Below are 19,676 nucleotides of genomic sequence, written 5' to 3'. Positions count from 1 at the left end.
CATTTCTGATTGTGTTTATTTGGGTCTTCTCTCTTTTTTCCTTGATGAGTCTGCTTAAAGGCTTGTCGATTTTGTTTATCTTTTCAAAGAACCAGCTCTTGGATTCATTGATCCTTAGGATTGTGCTTTTAGTCTCTATGTTATTTAATTCTGCTCTGGTCTTGGTTATTTCCTTCCTTCTGCTTGCTTTGGGCTGTCTTTGTTGTTGTTCCTCGAGTTCTTGTAGACGTAGGGTTAGGTTGTTTGTTTGGAATGTTTCTAACTTTTTTAGGTGGGCCTGTATCACTATGAACTTCCCTCTCAGGACTGTCTTGGCTGTGTCCCATAAGTTTTGGGTTGTTGTGAGTTCGTTTTCATTTGTGTCCAGAAACCTTTTGATTTCTTCCCTAATATCATCCTTGACCCATTCATTGTTTAGTAGCATGCTATTTAATCTCCATGATTTTGAGTGTTTTGGGTTTTTTTCCTTGGGGTTGGTTTCTAGCTTCAGTCCCCTGTGGTCTGAGAAAATGCTTGGTATGATTTCAATTTTCTTGAAATTGTTGAGGCTTGTTTTGTGTCCTATCATGTGGTCAATCTTTGAGAATGTCCCATGTACATTTGAAAAGAATGTATATTTAGCTTCTTTTGGATGGAGGGCTCTGCATATATCAGTCAAGTCCATTTCATCAATGGTATTGTTCAATGCCACAATATCTTCATTGATATTTTGTTTGGAAGATCTGTCCATTTTTGATAGTGGGGTGTTAAAATCTCCCACTATAATTGTGTTGCTGTCCATATCTTTCTTGAAGTCCTCTAAGATTTTCTTTATGTATTTGGGTGCTCCTATGTTGGGTGCCTATATATTTACAATATTTATGTCTTCTTGGTGGGTTCTTCCCTTGAGTATTATGAAGTGATGTTCTGGGTGTCTCTTTATGGACCTTTTTCTGGAAATCTATTTTGTCTGATATGAGTATTGCTACCCTGGCTTTTTTTTTTCCTGTCCATTTGCTTGAAAGATTTGTTTCCAGCCCTTCACTTTCAGTCTGTGTAGGTCTTTTATCCTGAGGTGGGTCTCTTGTAGACAGCAGATATGTGGGTCATTTTTTCTTATCCATTCAGCTATTCTGTGTCTTTTGATTGGAGCATTTAATCCATTTACACTTAAGGTTATTATTGATAGGTACTTATTCATTGTCTTTTATGTACATGTGTTCCTCTCTCTCTCACTTTTCCTCCCCTTCCTTAAAGCAGCCCCTTTAGGATCTCTTGCAGAGCTGGTTTGGTCGAGGCGTATTCTTTTAGACTGCTTTTGTCTAGGAGCTTCTTATTTGGCCTTCTATCTTGATCGAGAGCCTTGCTGGATATAGTAGCCTTGGTTGCAGACCTCTGGTTCTCATTACCTGGAGTATTTCTTGCCATTCTCTTCTGGCTTGAAGTGTTTCCATTGAGAAGTCGGCTGTTAGCCTTATTGGGGCTCCCTTGTATGTTACTTCCTTTTTCTCCCTTGCTGCCTTTAAGATTCTCTCTTTGTCTTGAAATTTTGCCATTTTAATTATGATGTGTCTTGAGGTGGGCCTCTTTGGGTTCCTCTTGACTGGGACTCTTTGTGTTTCCTGGGTTTGTGTGACTTTTTCTCTCATCAAATTAGGGAAGTTCTCCTTCACTACTTGTTCAACTAGGTTTTCGATCCCTTGCTCTTCTTCTTCTCCTTCTGGTATCCCTATTATACGGATATTATTACGTTTCATATTGTCTTGCATTTCTCTTAATCCCTCTTCATTCTTTCTGAGCCTCTTTTCCTTTCCTTGCTCTTTCTGGGTGTTGTTTTCTACTTTGTCCTCCAGCTCGCTAATCCAATCTTCTGCTTCATCGATCCTGCTTTTCATTCCTTCTACTGTGTTCTTCAGTTCAGAAATTGTATTCTTCATTTCCTCTTGGCCTTTGTTGAGAGTTTCTATTTCCTTTTTCATGTTTATATAGTTTGCGCTGAGATTGCTGTAGCTTCCCTCTAGTTTCTGAAAGCTCATTGTGAGTTCATTGAACTTCCTGATAATCATTGTTTTGAACTCACTATCTGATAGTTGAGTTGCCTCTATTTCATTTAGCATTTTTCCTGAGGCTTCCTCATTTCCCTTCAATTGGGGATTGTTTCTTTGTTTTTTCGTTGTTCGTGGGTTTCTTCTTGTTAGCCTCTGTTTCTTAAAATGATCAGTTCTGATTCCCTGTAATTATGGTGTGAACTTCTGTGGTAGAATACTTGTGAGATTCAGTGGTACAGTCTCTTTTGTGTATCCTAGTGTTCACAACTTCCCCCTACTCTTTTTTGTGATCCGTTGGAGGAGTAAGGCAAAATGGTTTAAGACAGCCAGACAGTATACTATGATATTTACATTAGCAGCCAGTAGAGAAGAGATGGGTTATCCTTTGGCTCCTTACAGTGTTAACTGTGATCCTCCACCCCACTATTCACGTTTTAGAAAGTATGGAAAGAGGCTAAGACTCTTATTGGGGACAAGAGGATTGTTAGTTGGGTCTAGAGAGCTGTGAGGCTGTGGGAGGTCAGATTCTAAGGTACGCTTGGCATAAAGATTAGTATATAGGAGTAGTGTGTAAAAGAATAGAGACAACCCCCACAATAGTATAGTTCAGTAAATTTCAAGATGAGCTGAGATCAGGTAGGGGTATTGAGTGGTATTTACAATTGTATGAACTAGGTCTTATTAACAGTAATAGTAAAGTGACAGTCTTGTGGCAGAATTGATGAGATCTAGATAACAAGAATAAAGAGTATAGAACCTTGAGAGGTGTATTAATGGAACACAGATGAAGAATCATAAACTATCAACACGTTGTGACTGAGATACCAGGGGGAACCTATTAAATGACAGTATAACCAGCCAAGCAAAGAAGATTATACAGAAAGAAAAAGAATACCAAAATACTATTAAAATAAAAAAGTCACAAAAGTGAGAAAAAGATAATACAAATTTGCAGTAACTTGCAAGATTGTAAAAAAGAAAGGAAAGAAAAGCAGAAGATGTAGTGCAGGAGAGATAAATTTGGAGTGGAAAGAATAATATTAGGATGAATGGAAGAGAAACATAAGGGATTGGGAGGTATAAAAATAATAAGAATTGAAAAATAAAATGTCACTTAAAACACAAGATAAAATCAATCAACCAACAACAGCCACAAAAAAAAACAACAACAAACCAAACCAAAACAAAACAAAATAAGAAAAACCTCTTGTTGGTTTCTAACTGGCCAGACCAGTTTTTCTGATCTTGCTGGCTTCAGCTGGCTGAGGGGCCTTTGAAATGCTTATCACTCTTCCCAGCCAGATCTCAATAAGTCTCTCAGGTACTATTCCCAGGGCCAATCTGACTTTCCCCTACAGGACCCTGGATGCTCCCGAGCACACTTGCTCTCGGGAGCTCACTGCCACATTCTTCTGGGCTCTGGGGTCCCTGCAGGGTTTCAGCTCTATGATCTCAGGAAGCACCCGCGATATTTTGGGATTCACTGTGCCCTCTCTGGGAATCATAAAAAGGTGCGCCCATCCACCAACTTTTTGAGTTTCGGGCTCTAGGAATGCACTAAGCACCACATCCCTTCTGGGTTCACAGCACGAGAGTCAGGATTCCCGATGAGGTGCACAGTTCAACACCACAGGCTCCAGAAACCTGAGAATGCCCATGCCCTTTCCTGGATCCGGGTTGTGATGTCTGGGTTTTCCACCAATCCACACTCCCACCAGGCTAGGGGTGCGTGCACTCTTCCAGGCTGCCGCTGGTCGTGCTGGCTGGAGGCACTCACTTCTCCCAGGGCTCTGGGTGGGTGTTCGCAGACCCTGGGTGATTTTTTCCTTCCTGTCCAACTGGCCTCTCTGTGCCTTCAAGCAACAAGGTCTCCCCTGGTGTTGCTCAATCTCCGTATTCGAGGGAGGGAGCAGTGACTCTCCTCTTCCAGGAGCCCTGAGGCAGACCCAGGAATACCGGGCCTCGGGACTGCAACCCCCCTGGTCCCTGCACTGATCCCTGGATCCCTTTTGTCCTGAAGCAGCCTCCTTACCGTCTGGTGTTTCAATGATTGCAATCATTTTTGATGTCCTGTTTTAAAAAATGTTTCGGTAACCTAGGCCACTTGCTCTGTTTCCCCACCAATCTGAGAGTTTCCCTCCTCTTCACAGAACCGAGAAACACGCTGCCTACAGTAAAGCTACCATCTTTCCCCCCTCGGGTTTTCTTCTTTTACATGACTGAATATCTATCTATCATCTATTTATCATCTATCTCAAATTTCCTTTACCCATTCATTTGTCTGTGAGCACCTATGTTGTCATTATATCTTGGCTATTGTGAATAATGCTGCAATGAACATGGGGGTGCAGATATGTCTTAGAGATCCTATTTTCGTTGGTGTTGTTGTTGTTTTCGTTATGTACCCAGTAGTGGGATTGCTGGATCACTTGAAAATTCTATCTTTGATTTTTTTTTTGAATTGGCTACACCAGTTGACATTCCCACCAACAGTACACAAGGGTCCCCTTTTCTCTATAGCCTCACCAACACATGGTATTTCTTGTCTTTTTGTACAATATCTATTCTAACAGGTATGAGGTGATATCTCCTGGTGGCCTGAATTTTCTATACTCATGAGTTAGAACATGGATGCCAATTTTAGATATCAATACTTTTAGGAGAATTACTCCCCCCCCCCAGTCCATCATCACATTATTTCTGAATTGTAATGCTCTTCTACCTTTCTTTGTAATAGTAGATAAATAATGGTAGTAGTAAAAATAAATAACCTCCAAATTAATCTACCCCTAAACACACATTCTTAGTTATCTTTTAAAACTGCCTATCAATTTAGTTTATATTTAAATTATGTAGAATGTTCTATGTAGCATCTTGTCTTCTATGCAGACAAGAAGGTTTAGTTTTGGTTTCTGAATACTTGTGCTGATTGTAAATATTTCTTTTATAGTTAAGCATTTCTTTTTTAAAAAAAGATTTTATTTATTTATCTTTAGTGAGGGGAAGGGAGAGAGAAAGAGAGAAAATTATGCTCAGGAGAGAAACATCAATGCATGGTTGCATCTCACATGCCCCCTACTGAGGAGATGGCCCACAACCGAGGCATATGCCCTACAATGGGAATTGAACCAGCAACCCTTTGGTTTGCAGACTGGTTTTCAATCCACTGAGCCACACCAGCTAGAGCTATTCAAGCATTTCTTGATATTCATCTCTCCTCTCTCTTGAGTGATGGGAGAGAAATTACACACCACTATTTCCCTTATTTAAGATTATAATATCATCTAGTTGAAGAGGATTAAATTGTGACACACAAGTCAGTTTAATATACACTTTAGAGTTTACTCACTTAGGCATCTTGAGCCAAGAATGACTTAATCTCAAGATAGTGTGAGGAAGATGGCGGCTTTGCTCAAGGAGCATTTTTCTCGGTTTCTGTGAAGAGGAGGGAAACTCGCAGATTGATGGAGAAACAGAGCAAGTGGACTGGGTTACCGAATCACTTTTGAAAGCAGGACATCGGGGATTATTGTGATCACTGGAAAACCAGATGGTAGGGAGACTGCTTTGGGACAAAAGGGACCTGGGGATCAGCACGGGGTCTGGGGTGTGCAGTCCCCAGGCCCGGTGCTTCAGGGTCTGCCTCAGGGCTCCCAGGAGAGGGGAGTCACTGCTCCCTCCACTGAATATGGGGTTTGAGCAACTCCAGGGGAGAGCGTGTTGCTTGAAGGAACAGATTGGCCAGTTGGTCTGGGAAAAAATTGCCCAGGGACTGTGAACACCCACCCAGAGACCTGGGAGAAGTGAGGGCTCCCAGCTAACACAACTGCCCCTGGTCGGAAAAGGCGCCAACACCCCTGGCCCGGTTGGGGTGTGGATCGATGGAAAACAAAGAGCTGGGAAGGATTCCCCTCACACCCCATCGGGAGGCCTGACCCGCACTCACTGTGAACTCGGAAGAGTCTCAGCGTGGCGCTTAGGGCAATCCTAGAGCCTGAATCTCAAAAGTTTGGTGGAGGGGCACACACTTTCACGATTCCCAGGGAGGGCACAGTGAATCCCAAAATGTCTTGGGTGCCTTCTGAGATCATAGAGCTGGAACCCTGCAGGACCCCGGAGTCCGGAAGAATGCGGCAGTGAGCTCTAGAGAGCTAGTATGCTTGGGAGCGCCCAGGGTACCTGACAGTCTTGCTGAGATCTGACTGGGAAGAGAGAGAAGCATTTCAAAGGCCCCTCAGCCAGCTGAAGCCAGCAAGATCAGAAAAACTGGTCTGGCCAGTTAGAAACCAACAAGAGGTTTTTCTTATTTTGTTTTGTTTTGGTTTGGTTTGTTGTTGTTTTTTTTTGTGGCTGTTGTTGGTTGATTGATTTTATCTTGTGTTTTAAGTGACATTTTATTTTTCAATTCTTATTATTTTTATACCTCCCAATCCCTTATGTTTCTCTTCCATTCATCCTAATATTATTCTTTCCACTCCAAATTTATCTCTCCTGCACTACATCTTCTGCTTTTCTTTCCTTTCTTTTTTACAATCTTGCAAGTTACTGCAAATTTGTATTATCTTTTTCTCACTTTTGTGACTTTTTATTTTAATAGTATTTTGGTATTCTTTTTCTTTCTGTATAATCTTCTTTGCTTGGCTGGTTATACTGTCATTTAATAGGTTCCCCCTGGTATCTCAGTCACAACGTGTTGATAGTTTATGATTCTTCATCTGTGTTCCATTAATACACCTCTCAAGGTTCTATACTCTTTATTCTTGTTATCTAGATCTCATCAATTCTGCCACAAGACTGTCACTTTACTATTACTGTTAATAAGACCTAGTTCATACAATTGTAAATACCACTCAATACCCCTACCTGATCTCAGCTCATCTTGAAATTTACTGAACTATACTATTGTGGGGGTTGTCTCTATTCTTTTACACACTACTCCTATATACTAATCTTTATGCCAAGCGTACCTTAGAATCTGACCTCCCACAGCCTCACAGCTCTCTAGACCCAACTAACAATCCTCTTGTCCCCAATAAGAGTCTTAGCCTCTTTCCATACTTTCTAAAACGTGAATAGTGGGGTGGAGGATCACAGTTAACACTGTAAGGAGCCAAAGGATAACCCATCTCTTCTCTACTGGCTGCTAATGTAAATATCATAGTATACTGTCTGGCTGTCTTAAACCATTTTGCCTTACTCCTCCAACGGATCACAAAAAAGAGTAGGGGGAAGTTGTGAACACTAGGATACACAAAAGAGACTGTACCACTGAATCTCACAAGTATTCTACCACAGAAGTTCACACCATAATTACAGGGAATCAGAACTGATCATTTTAAGAAACAGAGGCTAACAAGAAGAAACCCACGAACAACGAAAAAACAAAGAAACAATCCCCAATTGAAGGGAAATGAGGAAGCCTCAGGAAAAATGCTAAATGAAATAGAGGCAACTCAACTATCAGATAGTGAGTTCAAAACAATGATTATCAGGAAGTTCAATGAACTCACAATGAGCTTTCAGAAACTAGAGGGAAGCTACAGCAATCTCAGCGCAAACTATATAAACATGAAAAAGGAAATAGAAACTCTCAACAAAGGCCAAGAGGAAATGAAGAATACAATTTCTGAACTGAAGAACACAGTAGAAGGAATGAAAGCAGGATCGATGAAGCAGAAGATTGGATTAGCGAGCTGGAGGACAAAGTAGAAAACAACACCCAGAAAGAGCAAGGAAAGGAAAAGAGGCTCAGAAAGAATGAAGAGGGATTAAGAGAAATGCAAGACAATATGAAACGTAATAATATCCGTATAATAGGGATACCAGAAGGAGAAGAAGAAGAGCAAGGGATCGAAAACCTAGTTGAACAAGTAGTGAAGGAGAACTTCCCTAATTTGATGAGAGAAAAAGTCACACAAACCCAGGAAACACAAAGAGTCCCAGTCAAGAGGAACCCAAAGAGGCCCACCTCAAGACACATCATAATTAAAATGGCAAAATTTCAAGACAAAGAGAGAATCTTAAAGGCAGCAAGGGAGAAAAAGGAAGTAACATACAAGGGAGCCCCAATAAGGCTAACAGCCGACTTCTCAATGGAAACACTTCAAGCCAGAAGAGAATGGCAAGAAATACTCCAGGTAATGAGAACCAGAGGTCTGCAACCAAGGCTACTATATCCAGCAAGGCTCTCGATCAAGATAGAAGGCCAAATAAGAAGCTCCTAGACAAAAGCAGTCTAAAAGAATACGCCTCGACCAAACCAGCTCTGCAAGAGATCCTAAAGGGGCTGCTTTAAGGAAGGGGAGGAAAAGTGAGAGAGAGAGGAACACATGTACATAAAAGACAATGAATAAGTACCTATCAATAATAACCTTAAGTGTAAATGGATTAAATGCTCCAATCAAAAGACACAGAATAGCTGAATGGATAAGAAAAAATGACCCACATATCTGCTGTCTACAAGAGACCCACCTCAGGATAAAAGACCTACACAGACTGAAAGTGAAGGGCTGGAAACAAATCTTTCAAGCAAATGGACAGGAAAAAAAAAAAGCCAGGGTAGCAATACTCATATCAGACAAAATAGATTTCCAGAAAAAGGTCCATAAAGAGACACCCAGAACATCACTTCATAATACTCAAGGGAAGAACCCACCAAGAAGACATAAATATTGTAAATATATAGGCACCCAACATAGGAGCACCCAAATACATAAAGAAAATCTTAGAGGACTTCAAGAAAGATATGGACAGCAACACAATTATAGTGGGAGATTTTAACACCCCACTATCAAAAATGGACAGATCTTCCAAACAAAATATCAATGAAGATATTGTGGCATTGAACAATACCATTGATGAAATGGACTTGACTGATATATGCAGAGCCCTCCATCCAAAAGAAGCTAAATATACATTCTTTTCAAATGTACATGGGACATTCTCAAAGATTGACCACATGATAGGACACAAAACAAGCCTCAACAATTTCAAGAAAATTGAAATCATACCAAGCATTTTCTCAGACCACAGGGGACTGAAGCTAGAAACCAACCCCAAGGAAAAAAACCCAAAACACTCAAAATCATGGAGATTAAATAGCATGCTACTAAACAATGAATGGGTCAAGGATGATATTAGGGAAGAAATCAAAAGGTTTCTGGACACAAATGAAAACGAACTCACAACAACCCAAAACTTATGGGACACAGCCAAGACAGTCCTGAGAGGGAAGTTCATAGTGATACAGGCCCACCTAAAAAAGTTAGAAACATTCCAAACAAACAACCTAACCCTACGTCTACAAGAACTCGAGGAACAACAACAAAGACAGCCCAAAGCAAGCAGAAGGAAGGAAATAACCAAGACCAGAGCAGAATTAAATAACATAGAGACTAAAAGCACAATCCTAAGGATCAATGAATCCAAGAGCTGGTTCTTTGAAAAGATAAACAAAATCGACAAGCCTTTAAGCAGACTCATCAAGGAAAAAAGAGAGAAGACCCAAATAAACACAATCAGAAATGAAAGAGGAGAGATTACAACAGATACCACAGAAATACAAAGGATTGTGAGAAATTACTACAAAGAACTGTATGCCAAGAAATTTGAAAACCTAGGTGAAATGGGCAAATTTCTAGAAAAATATAATCTTCCAAAACTCAATGAAAAAGAAGCAGAAAGCCTGAACAGACCAATAACAACAAAAGAAATTGAAGCAGTAATCAAAAAACTCCCAAACACAAAAGCCCTGGACCAGATGTTTACACAGGAGAATTCTACAAAGCATTTAAGGAAGAGCTAACCCCTATCCTTCACAGACTATTCCAAGAAATCCAAAAAGATGGGAGTCTCCCAAACTCTTTTAATGAGCCCAACATCATCCTGATTCCAAAACCAAATAAAGACACAACAAAGAAAGAAAACTTGACGCCAATACCACTGATGAATATTGACGCTAAAATCCTCAACAAAACACTGGCAAACCGCATCCAACAATACATTAAAAAGATCATACACCATGACCAAGTGGGATTCATTCCAGGGATGCAAGGATGGTAGAATATTCGCAAATCAGTAAATGTAATACATCACATAAACAAAAGCAAAGACAAAAACCACACGATTATATCAATAGATGCAGAAAAAGCATTTGAGAAGGTACAGCACCCATTCGTGATAAAAACACTCGGCAAAGTGGGAATAGAGGGAGCATTCCTCAACATAATAAAGGCCATATATGAGAGACCTACAGACAACATCATACTCAATGGGCAAAAATTAAAATCTTTTCCACTAAGATCAGGAACAAGACAAGGCTGTCCACTTTCACCACTTCTATTCAATATAGTACTGGAAGTTTTGGCCACAGCAATCAGACAAGAAAAAGAAATGAAAGGCATCCAAATCAGAAAGGAGGAAACAAAACTGTCACTGTTTGCAGATGACATGATAGTGTACACAGAAAATCCTATAGACTCCACCAAAAAAACTGCTTGACCTAATAAATGAATTTGGCAAAACAGCAGGATACAAAGTCAATATCCAGAAATCAAAGGCATTTCTGTACACCAACAATGAAACAGCAGAAGCAGAGTTCAGGGAAAAAATCCCATTTGAAATAGCAAAAAGAAAAATAAACTATCTAGGAATAAACCTAACCAAAGAGGTAAAAGACCTGCATTCAGAAAACTACATAACACTGAGGAAAGAAATCAAGGAAGACACAAACAAATGGAAACATATACCGTGTTGGTGGATTGGAAGAATTAATATCATCAAAATGTCCATACTACCCAAAGCAATTTACACATTCAATGCAATTCCCATTAAAGTACCAATGGCATATTTCACAGACATAGAACAAACACTTCAAAAATTTATATGGAATCATAAATGACCCCGAATAGCTGCTGTCATTTTGAGAAAGAAGAGTAAAGTAGGAGGGATCACAATACCCGACACTAAACTATACTACAAGGCCACTGTAATCAAAACAGCCTGGTACTGGCATAAAAACAGGCCCATAGCCCAGAAATAAGCCCAAGTCTCTATGGTCAATTAATATTTGACAAAGGAGGCAGCAACATAAAATGGAGTAAAAATAGCCTCTTCAAGAAATGGTGTTGGGAGAACTAGACAGCCACGTGCAAAAAAATGAAATTTGAGCACCAACTTACACCATATACAAAAATAAATTCAAGGTGGATAAAAGACTTAAATATAAAACATGACACCATTAAAGTCCTAGAGGAAAACATAGGTAGGAAAATCTCAGATATTTCATGCAGAAACTTTTTTACTGACTTGTCCTCTAGAGCAAGGGACATAAAGGAAAGAATAAACAAATGGGACTTCATCAAAATTAAAAGCTTCTGTACAGCTAAAGAAAACAGTATCAAAATTAAAAGAGAACCATCTGTATGGGAAAACGTATTTGCTAATGATACCTCAGACAAGGGTTTAATCTCCAAAATATATAAAGAACTTATACAACTCCACTCTAAGAAGACAAGGAATCCAATTAAAAAGTGGGCAAAGGACTTGAACAGACACTTCTCCAAGGAGGACATACAGAAAATCCAAAGACACATGAAACGATGTTCAATATCGCTAGTTATCAGAGAGATGCAAATTAAAACCACAATGAGATACCACTTCACACCAGTCAGAATGGCCATCATAAACAAAGCAACAAACAACAAGTGTTGGAGAGGTTGTGGAGAAAAGGGGGCCCTACTGCACTGCTGGTGGGACTGCAGACTGGTACAACCACTATGGAAAGCAGTATGGAACTTCCTCAGTAAACTGAAAATGGATCTGCCTTTTGACCCTGCAATTCCACTACTGGGACTCTATCCTAGGAAGACTAAAACACAAATCCAAAAGAACCTATGCATCCCAATGTTCATAGCAGCAAACTTTACAATAGCTAGATGCTGGAAGCAACCAAGATGCCCATCAGTGAATGAATGGACCAAAAATCTATGGTACATTTACACAATGGAATTCTATGCAGCAGAAAGAAAGAAGGAGCTCCTACCCTTTGCAACAGCTTGGATGGAGCTGGAAAGCATTATGCTAAGCGATACAAGCCAGGCAGTGAAAGACAAATATCATATGATCTCACCTTTAACATGATCCTAAACAACAAAACAAAGAAACAAGCAAAATATAACCAAAGACACTGAAATAGAGGTCAGGCTGACAGTGCCCACAGAAGAGAGTAGAGGGAATTTCAGGGGACAGTGGGAAGGGTTCAGGGGAATAAACTTAAAAGACACATGGTCATAAACTAAGGGGAGGGTGGTAATGGGAGGGAAGTGAGGAGGGGTGGGAGTTGGGCTGGATTGGGAATAAAAAGGAGAAAACTGTAATTGAACAATGATTAAAATAAAATTAAAAAAATCTTAAAATAATGACTTAATCTCACTGTTACTTAATTTTCACTATTTTTTAAAAAATATTTCTTTGTCATATGTTAGTCCAAGTTGGTTCTCTGAGACTTGGTTGTAAACGGACTCTTTAGAGAGATCTTGAAGTAGAGGAAGAATTCAGAAAAGGATGTGAAAAATAGTAATTTATGGAAACTAGAATAGAAAGATAGCAAGGAAGAAAATGAGGCATAGAATTCTGAGAATCTCTATGAAAAACAGAGATGAGAAAGAAAATCCAGGGGCTAAGAGAACATGAGCTTGATTTTGTTGAAGGAAAGTAGGGGAGTGAAGTTGACTCTGGCGAGCAGTGTCTGCAGTGTTGTGGATGAGATGAGACAAATTCACATGGATTACTGAAATCCTATTGAGAAAAAGGGATGGCGTGGCTACTCTCTAAAGGGGAGAGCACCTTGCCTCTTGCTTTGACAAGCTTTTATTGGCTTTCTGATAGTATTCATCAAAGAAGGTTCTCATTTATTATGCTCAGGTTTGCTTTAGGTAATTACTTTTTACAGATAGCAAAGGGGAGGATGTTACTGATTACTTCCTGCAGATTAACAAGGAAGGAATGTTGCAAATGCAAGGGACCAATAAGAGTAATGGTCTGGTTACATTTCAGTCCTTGGGAAAATTAGCACAGACTTCAGGAAGTTACTTTAAAGATACGCAGTAAGCATTTGCTGTTTCAGCTCAGGGTAAGAGAGTTTTAGCAAGAGCAATCCTTAAAGCAGCCTTGGTATAATGCAGGCCTGATTTTCCATGGGAGAACCGATCCATGGGTTTGGCGTCCTGTGTGCCAACACGCGCCTATCAGTTTTCCAATAGGGCTGGGCTATATTTGCCATTCCACACAGATAGGTTCTTTATAGGGGAGTGATCTAAAATAATTAATATTAATAATAATAATGTCAGATATGAAAGGGCTTTAAAATGTCTTATGTAGAAGGCTCTGGAGAATGAAATGTGAAGTAATTCAACCAGTCAAAATGGCAGTGTAGGTAAATGTGGTACTCACACCTTCCTATAATTGCACCAGGATTACAACTAAACTACAGAACAGCCATCATTTAGCACTGCCTGAAATCTAGCTGAACAGAAGTCCTATAACTGAAGATATAAAGAATCCACATGAAGACTGGTAGGAGGGGTGAAGACACAGAATGGGCTTGTCCCACACCCACATGTGGCATATAAAAATCAGGAGAGATATCTTTGCTGCAGAAGTCACAGTCATACACCAGGACCCCAGCTCAGGATTCTAGTGCCAGGAGGAGACACCTTGTAACTTCTCCTTTAAATAACCTGAGGGGATTGTGACTGAGACAAATGGGGGGCTCCTAGGGTCCCAGTCATTCCTCTTAAAGAGCTTTCAGACTAAGTTACTTGGACTTACTTGCTCTGAGCTCTAGTGCTGGGGTAGCAGCTCAAAAAGTACCAGGTACACACAGGGAGGAACTGAGTTGTCTGGTATCAGGATATGATCTGGAGGGGCAGCTTTCTCCCAGACAAGTGCTGGCAGAGGCCATTGTTCCTTTTTTGAGACCTCCACCCAGAGAGCCAGAGGTGGGAGTCAGATATGAGTCTCCATAAACCTGGCTATTACTGTTCCCCTGCTCTGGAGATTCCCTGAGAGCCCACCCCACCCAAAATCTGGGCCTATCCAAGCTGTTTCCAGTGGAGTTTCTATACAAATGGCCTGTCTTAGCTAATGCTAAGGCTTTCCTAAAATCCCTCAAGCAAGCAGCATCTGGCCTTGGCATGGCCAGTACCTCTTGCTAAGTGGCTCCAGGCCATGCACTATTGGCAGCTGGCCTTGGTTCAGAGCTTGGTCTCTCCTGGGCTCCTCCAAGACCAGCACAGGGAGGAGCCACATGCAGATTACTTTGTAGTACATGTCAAGTGAACCCAGGCAAAACACAGGTGGAGACTGACCTTGGCCTGCATGTCCTGGAAGGCCTAGAGCCTGCACATCTGGTAGATAGCTTTAGACCACATTGAAGCACCACCCAACCACTTCCACAAGTGGGATACTCAAGGGGCAGACTCAGTAGGCACCAGAGCCCCCACAAAGTGATCATCAAGGGTGGTGGTAGCCAGTCCTCAGAGCCAATAAACCCGTGGGTATATCCCTCCCATTGACATGCCAACAGCAATCTAGGCTCAACTACAATAGAAGGGTGCACACAGTTCACATGGAAGGAGGCACACCAGCAGGCATACTCAAGTGAACAAGGAAGCTATGCCACTGGACTCTACAGGATACCTATTACATAAAGCTATGCTGTCAAGCCCAGGAGACATAGCAGCTCTACCTAATACTTAGAAACAATCACAGGAAGGATACCATAATGAGGAGACAAAGAAACATGCCCCAAGTGAAAGAACAGAACAACATTCCACAAAAAGAACTGAAAAGAAAATGGAGACAAGCAATCTACTAAATGCAGAGTTTAAAACACTGGTTATAAGGATGTTCAATGAACTTAGTGAGGACCTCAACAGCATAAAAAAGATCCAGTCAGAAATGAAAGATACACTAACTGAAGTGAAGAATAATTTACAAGGAATCAACTTAGGGGAAGAGTACATGAACTTAGAACTTTAACAAAGAGATAGAAAACAAAAAATAGAACTAGAAAACATAACAAAGAAGCAATGAGAAGTGAAGAATACATTATAGGGAATCAATACTGGAGTAGATGAAGCAGAGAATCAAATCAGAGATTTGGGAAATAAAGAAGCAGAAAAACTCCAATCAGAACAGCAAAAAAGAAAAAAGAATAAAATAAATGAGGATACTCTAAGGAGCCTTTGGGTGAACTTCAAGTGAACCAACATTTGCATCATGGAGGTATCAGAAAGTGAAGAATATAGTGCACGAAGCACAGAGAGCCCCAAACAAGATGAACCCAAAGAGGCCCACTCCAAGACAAATAATTAAAATGCCAAAATTTAAAGACAAAGAGAGAGTCTTAATAGCATGAGAAAAGCAGTTAGTTACCTATAAGGAAGCTCTCATAAGACTATCAGCTGATTTATCAACAGAAACTTTGCAGGCAGAAGGAATTGATAAGGAATGTTCAAAAGGATGAAAAACGAATACCTACAAGTAAGATTACTCTATCCAGCAAAGTTATCATTTAGAATTGAAAGACATACGAAAAGCTTCCCAGGCAAGGAAAAGCTTCCCAGGCAAGAAAAGGCTAAAGAAGTTCATCACCACCAAGCAAGTACTGCATGAAATGTTAAAGGGTTTACTTAAAAAGAAGAAAAAAGATAAAGATATGAATAATAAAATGGCAATAAACACGTATCTGTCAACAGTTGAATCTAAAAAAACCATAATAAATGAACAAACAGAACAAAAACAGACTCATGGATACAGAATGAAGGGGGGTTGGGAGTATGAGTGAAAAAGGTGAAGGGATTAAGAAATAGAAATTGAATGGGGGAAAAGGGTGAAGGGTTTGCAGAAACAACAACAAAGAAAGAAGTACAAGTTGATAGTTACAGAATTGTCATGGGGATGTAAAGTACAGCATAAGGAATATAGTCAGTAATATTTTAACAACTGTGTATGGTGTCAGGTGGGTGTGAGATTTATCATGATGCTCACATAGTAAGTTATATAATGTCTAATCACTAGGTTGTACACCTGAAACTAATATAATGTATGTCAGATGTAACTGGAAAATAATAATTATAAAAAAGAAGTAATTCAGTGAAGTAACTGATAGAGAATATATTTGTTTTTTAGAAAACAGGCCAGGATGAATCACAAACTATTGACCAAAGTTAGATTATTTACTTGGAATCTGAGTAAGCAGCCTCAGGCTATTTACTGAAAAACAAATAGCCTTGAAAAATTATATGTAGATGCCACTTTGTTTGATAAACTATACTCTACTTTTGCTCTGAGACTTTCAACATTAGAGCAGAGCTATGTTCATAGATTTCAAAGAATTTAATAGCCTTTTTAGAGCACACTTAGGTTCACAGAGAAACTGTGCAGAAACCAATTTCCATACACTCTCGCTTCTGCTGCACACAGTTTCCCCGTTATTAACTTCTTGTGTTATTGCAGTACACCTGTTAGAATTATTGAACCAATATTGGTGGATTATTATTAACTAAAGTCCATTGTTTACATAAGAGTTTATGCTTTGTTTGTATATTTTGTGGTTTTGACAAATGCAAAATGTCAGATATCCACTATTACAGCATTTTACAGAATAGTGTGATTTTGACAAATGCTGTTTCATATAGCCATCATTATGACATCTTACAGCACAGTTGTACTGTTGTAAAAATCACCTGTGCTCCCTCTGTTCATCCTGCTCTCCCTCCTTTCTGTCCTTCCTCTCTTCTGCCCTCTCTCCTCCCTGCCACTTCCCCCACCCCCCGCCCTGAAGAGCTAGCAACCAGATTAATTTTATTGTCCCTCTAGTTTTGCCTTTTTCAGACTGCATATATTTGGAATCATCAGTATATTGCCTTTTCAGATTGGTTGATATAACTTAGCTATATGCAGTCACATTATCTCCATGTCTATTTCTGGTTTGATAGCAAATTTCTTTTTATTGCTGAATAAAATTCCACTATATGGATTTACCACTGTTTTCATTTACCTATTTAAGTGCATCTATGTGGCTTCCAAGTTTTGAAATTATACATGAAGCTGCTATAAACATCTGTGTGCAGGTTGTTGTGTGAATATAAGTGTTCAACTCAATTGAGGAAATACTAATTAGTTCACTGGTTTGATAATATGGTAAAAGTATGTTTAGTTATGTAAGAAACTGCCAAGCTGTTTTCCAAAGTGCCTGTACAATTTTGCATTCCCATTGGCAGTGAATGAGAGTCCTGTTGTTCCCCATCCTCACCAACATTTGGCAGTGTCAATGTTTGGATTTTAGTCATTTCACAGATATATAGGGGTATCTTGTTCCTGTTGTAATTTGCAGTTTCATAATTACATATGATACTGAGCATTTTTTTACCTGATTATTTGCTATCTATATATCTTCTTTGGTAAGACCTCTGTTCAGATCTTTTGCCATTTTTAACATTGGACAAGGTTGTTTTCTTATATTTGAGTTTTATGAGCTCTTTGTATATTTTGGGTGCAAGTGTTTATTAAATGTGTTTTGCAAAGATTTTTTTTCCTAGTGTGTGGTTTGCCTTTTTATTACCTTAATAGTGGGTTTTGCAGAGCAGAAGTTTAAAATTTTTCAAAATTCAATTTATCATTTTTTCTATCATTGATTCTGCTTTTTTGTATCAAAAGTTGGTCAGCAAATCCAGGGTTACCTTACTGTTCCCCTTTATATTATGGTTGTCATCCATTTTCAGTTAATTTTTGTGAAAGTATAAGACCTATGCCTACGTTATTATTATTTTTTGCATGTGGATGTTCAGTTGTTTCAGCATGATTTGTTGAGCAAATAATTCTTTCTTTATTGAATTGCCATTGCTCCTTTGTCAAAGATCAGTTGATTGTTTTTGTATGGTCCATATTTAAACTCTATATTTTGTCTCATTGATCTTTTAGCCTTATTTTTTTCCAGTGCCGTACTGTTTCGATCACTGCAACTTTATACTGAATCTTGAAGTTGAGTAGTGTCAGTCCTTCAACATTTTTGTTCTTCTGTCTGTGCTGCCTATTCTGGGTCTTTTGCCTTTCCATATAAACTTTAAAATTAGTTTGTTAATATCCAGCTTGTTTAAAGAGACAAGGCACGCTTTAAAACCAGGCTCAGATATGGCAGAGAATTTGGAATTATCAGACTGGGAATTTAAAATAACTATGATTAGCATGCTAAGAGCTCTAACACAGAAAAAAATGGACAATATGCAAGTTGCATACTCATAATGTAAGCAGAAAGCAGGAAACTTAATAAGGAATAAAGAAGAAATGTCAGAAATAAAAAACACCATAACAAAAATGAAGAATGTTTTTGATGGGCTCATCACTACACTGAACACTGCAGAGGAAGACTCATTAAAGTTGAACATATGTTAATAGAAACATTCCAAATTAAAAATCAAAGAGAAAAGAATGAAAAAGTGGAGCAGAATATCCAAGGACTATGGGACAGTTGTGAAACATGTAACATATGTGTGATGGGAATAGCAAAAGGAGAAGGAAGAGAGAAAGGAACAGAAGAAATATCTGAAGTAATAATGGTTGAGAATTTTCTAAAATTAATGACAGATACTGGAAGCTCATAGAACACAAAGCAGGATAAATACCAAAAAAATTACACCTTAGCATACCATATTAAAACTGCAGGGCAAAGGGGGAAAAGGGGGACAACTCTAAGAGAATAAAAATAAAAATGATTTTTAAAAAAGAGTATCAAAGACAAAGAAAAATCCTGAATGAAGATGGGGAAGCGGGGATACCTTACCTATAGAGTAGCAAAGATAAGAAATATATGTGTGTTAAGTTCTTCGGCTACTCCATTTCTATACTGTAATTTACATCCGCATGGCTATTCTGTAACTACCTATTTGTACTTTTTAATCCCCTCACCTCTTCACCCATTCTCCCCTCCCCCCAACCCCTGCCTCACTCTCACCTGGCAACCTTCCAGTAACTAACTTTTTTCTTTTGCTTTTAAGAGTCTCTTTTTCTCTTTAACCTTTGGCTTTTTAATAATGGTGTGTCTTGGAGTGGGTCTCTTTGCATCTATCATAATTGGGACTCGGTGCTTCCTGGACTTGCATGTCTGTTTTCTTCACCAAATTAGGGAAGTTTTATTTCACTATTTTTTCAGGTAGATTTGCAATTCCTTGCTCTTTATCTTCTTTTTCTGGCACCCTTATGAGACAAATGTTGGACCTATTAAAGTTGCCCCAAAGGCTGTTTATACTATCCTCATATTTTTGGATTCTTTTTTCTTCTTGTTCTAATTGGTTGTTTTTTTTGTTTTCTTATATTCCAAATCATTGATTTGATTCCAAATCATTGATTTGATTCCTGGATTCATCCACTCTACTGTTTTTTCCCTGCAAATTGTTCTTTATTTCAATTAGTGTATCCTTCATTTTTGACTGGGTCTTTTTTACGCTGCTGAGGTCCTCACTAAGTTCCTTGAAAATCCTGATAACCATTGTTTTGAACTCTGCATCTGAGAGATTGCTTATCTCCATTTCATTTAGCTCTTTTTCTGGAGTTTTGATCTGTTCTTTCATTTGGGGCATATTTCTT

This window comes from Phyllostomus discolor, chromosome 9 (genome assembly GCF_004126475.2).
Source record: "Phyllostomus discolor isolate MPI-MPIP mPhyDis1 chromosome 9, mPhyDis1.pri.v3, whole genome shotgun sequence".
Lineage (NCBI taxonomy): Eukaryota > Metazoa > Chordata > Mammalia > Chiroptera > Phyllostomidae > Phyllostomus > Phyllostomus discolor.
This window is presented reverse-complemented; position numbering follows the sequence as displayed.